Source organism: Mandrillus leucophaeus, unplaced genomic scaffold, assembly GCF_000951045.1.
Source record: "Mandrillus leucophaeus isolate KB7577 unplaced genomic scaffold, Mleu.le_1.0 Scaffold645, whole genome shotgun sequence".
NCBI classification, from domain to species: Eukaryota; Metazoa; Chordata; class Mammalia; order Primates; family Cercopithecidae; genus Mandrillus; species Mandrillus leucophaeus.
The window spans coordinates 818,992-822,857 of record NW_012106975.1 but is presented as its reverse complement, the minus strand read 5'-3'; the positions used below and the strand labels follow the sequence as shown (position 1 = coordinate 822,857).

General features: G+C 39.6%; 1 protein-coding gene across 1 annotated transcript in view; it reads right to left on the bottom strand.

Moving 5' to 3' along the window:
- The window catches only part of TP53BP2 (tumor protein p53 binding protein 2), a 46,081-nt gene extending 42,619 nt beyond the window's left edge, over positions 1–3,462 (bottom strand). Inside the window, exon 1 of the mRNA XM_012000990.1 lies at positions 3,247–3,462. The gene's annotated coding sequence lies outside the window, so the exon portion shown is untranslated. The remainder of the gene's footprint in view (positions 1–3,246) is intronic.
- Between the last annotated feature and the right edge of the window lie 404 nt (positions 3,463–3,866).

The following is a 3,866-nucleotide window of genomic DNA, read 5'->3' as shown; positions in this document are numbered from 1 at the left end:
CTGCACCACTGCACTCCAGCCTGGGTGAGACCTTGACCCAAAAAAAAAAAAAAAAAAAAACCCTTACCAACAATCTTAACAATCTTTCTCCTAGTAAAAAAAGACGTTGTTTCTTAGAAACACTGCTACTAAAGAATTAAAGTTTTCACACCTATTAAATTACAAAAAAAAACTTGTTAATTTCCAATGAAGAAACTAAGTAAAACAGGAAACAAATTTTTGATGGTGATGCAAATTAGTAAGCCCCTATATGTTTATTAAATTCAATGAGTAACTCCATGCAAATCAATATGCATCAGGATTAAAAAATAATAATAATTTGAAAGCGTTACCTCACAGTGAGAATACATCCTGTGAAAATAATTCCAATCAAAGAAAGAATGCATAACCTATGGAACATAAACTTGAGGGACAAGTTTAGTCTTTTAAAATCATTAATGAAATTATGCTAAGCACTGGGAAAAGTTTGGGTTTTAAGACTGCAAAAAAGCAGAATAAGTAGGATATACACTATGACCACAATGACACGAGGACATCACACAGCAATCGGAGGGCCTACCAACAGTCACACAACTCCCCTTCCAGTTTAAATGTCTCTGTCCATTACCCCCAAATGGAGAAAGCTGCATTAAGATGTTGTTTGCGAAAAGGCAGCACCTGGTTAGGGATGACGACGGAAACTGGCTAAGACATCAGACTCAGTGCCTCAAGATTTGGTCAGAGTAAAAGAAGATATACGTGAGAGAAAGGGTGGCCCCTTGCACTCAAGCCAGTCCAAGCCTCCACATTCTGCAACCAAAGCTGTTAACTCAAATAAACAGGTAAAACAGAGGGTGATCCGAAAAAATTAAAATAGTGAACACTGTTGAAACAATTTTTAATGGGGGAAAAAAAAAAAAACTGTAGACTTTCCCAATATGAGCTCAGAAGCTTTCAAGCTAATTATCTCAGGTTTTTCACATTTTGACTACATAAAGGTACATAGTTCTAGGGTTCACCTTAGGCAACAAAGCAGCACTCAAAATTATGACACAAAAGTCATAAAGGCTTGACTAAATCATTGAAAAAATAACAAAGCACAGAATTACACTCATCTGCTGCTCCCAAAGTATACAGCATATTCAGTGATGGAGACAAATAATGTACATTTTAGCATAAAATACTACCTCTCCATACTCTCCACCGACAGGAAAACTTGCTTTGAAGTTTATCACTTAGAAAATAGTAACTTTTCATTGTAAACACGAGGCTTAGAGGTGTTAAGTTACAGAAATCCTGGAAATACAGAGTATATGCTAAACACACACCTTATCAACAAATAAAAGCCCATTATGTGAGATAGCACCTTACCTCCCTAAACTTCATCTTTCAGACACGTTATCTCAGAAACTTACATCAACTCTCAGATAAACAGCAGGTGTTACTTTCTCTTTATAAATGAAGAAAAAGACTCAGATAAGTGATCTACTTGCCTACTGAAATGGGAAGGTAAGGGTACAATTCTGTTCTTCTGATCTATCCTCTGTTCTTTAAGCTGTGCTTTATAGAAAGAAAATATTAGGAAATGGTCCATTTAACCAGTTACCCACACTTTAACAGAGATCTGATCTTTTACTTTCTGGAAAACCAACAGCTTCATTTATTTAAAAGTATAATTAAGAATGATGACAGATGTGTTCTATTTATGGTTACTTTTCCCACAGGTTTAACACCAGTATCAACAGTACGTGTATGAGTTGACCCCATTTCTACCTATCATGTATGGAGATTAGCTCTGTGGTGATTTTAGTAATTGTATAGCAGTACGCGATGCTGGGCCAGCAACATGGTATTTTTGTCGATTCCTAGGCAGATGATCTGGTTCAAATTCCAGAATACTTCATAATTAGTTAGACTACCTTAGGCAAGTAATGTCACCTCTCTGAAACTCAGCATCCTCATCTTCAAAATGAGTCTTTAAGTTCCCCAATAGCCACACGTTTACCTATGTAACAAATCTGCACATCCTGCACATGCATCCTGGAACTTAAAATTAAAATTAATTTTTTTTAAAAAAAGTTCCCTAAGAGCTACTATTTAGTAAATGTTTACTAGGTACCAGAGTAAAAGTAAACATTTTTACAGCAGCTTACAAGGTCTGCCGTAGTCATGATCTGGCCCCCATCTCCTTCTAATCCCCCCTCACTCTGTGCTCTATCAGCATCCTCTTTGCTGTTCGTCAAACACATCAGGCATGTTCCCACGTGGGAGCTTCTGTACTTGCTGTTCCTCTATTTGGAATGTTCTTCTTTGTATGCCAGTATAACTCTTACTTCCTTATCTCCATCACGCCTTTACTCAGATGTCACTCTCTCAGTGAAGCCTGACCTAGGAACCCTACCTAGAATTCCAACACCAAACACACACACACACATACCCTAGCCCATTCTTCTGCTTTATTTCCCTCCTTAGCACAGTCACTAACATGCTATATGGTATATTTATTTAACTCACTTTTATTATCTGCCTTTCCTACTAGAAAGTAAGCTCCATACAGTCAAAGGTTTTGTCTTTGTTCAGTGTTGTATACTCAGCACCTAGAACTGTGCCTGCTATGTAACAAGCATACACTAAGTATTAAATCTTGCAAATGTGATTGCATTTTACAGATGAAAACACTGAAGCACAGAGGGATTTAAGTAATTCACCCAGGTCACACAGCTATTAAATGGCAAAACCAAGATTGAGTCCCTTCCTCAAGAGCATACAGGTAAAGACTCTCCTGAATCTGGACCACACGGTGCCAAGTGTTTCACTGCCTCCAGTTCTGTCTTTTAGAGCAACAGTTTGCCCACAATCCATCATCTCACCTCTGATTTATTTTCACGGTCAGTTTTGTTGCAGGTAGTGCTAAATGGTATGGCTTGTAGTACGTAGCACAGCTATACGCTCTCAAATGACAGTGTGTTGTCCTCTCATTTCTTCAGCTTACATTCTGCTACCATCATTCTACCTCTGTCTCAACATTATTTTCATTCATTATTTATAGATCATCTACTATATGGTCTCTGTTCTAATGTAGAAATAATCTTTACTAAACAGCCAATACTACAGGCAGTACAAAATTCAAAGAGAGAGAAAGAAAGCTATGTGGAGAAGGGCACAGCCAGCCCACAGGAAGGAAGCCAAAAAAATAAACACCACAACCTGGCTCCTTCCCTCTCATGTCCACCCACTATTCCCCACTGGACAAACCCAACTACCTACCAGACGGCAAAGGAAGCGCTTGATGCAGTTTAGAGAAGTCAACCTCCTAAGGCACAAAAGCAGGATAGAGGAAGATGAAAAGTGAATGCAGAGGGGCAAAAAAAAGACACCCAGCACAGGAGCCCTCCTCTCTGTACTATGCAGTCAGAGGGCTCTTGAGCAACCGAGCAACTATCTGAAGGAAGTGAGGACACAGCCCAACTAAGGTCTGGAAGAAGAATGTGCCAACCAGAGGCAACACACTTAAAGCCCCTGAGAAGGACCCAAGTTTGTCACATTTGCACAAGAGGAAGGTCACTGCAGAGGGAGCAAGAGGAAAGGGTTAATTCAAGGAGGCAAGCAGAAGCCAGATCATGCACGTCTTTATAGGCTGGAGGTTCCCAAACTTTGGTGTGGACAGTGGGTTGTTGTTAAACACAGATTGCTGGGCTCCACCCCAAGAATTCCTAAATCAATAGATCTGGGATGGAGACTGAAAATTCTGCATTTCTAACAAGCCCTCAGGGGATGTTGATACTGCTGGTCTAGAAACCACGTCCTGAGAACCACTGTCTAAGGCCAGAGCGAGGACTGTGGATTTTAATCTAAAAGCCCACAGGAGGCAAATCGTTAAAGACAGA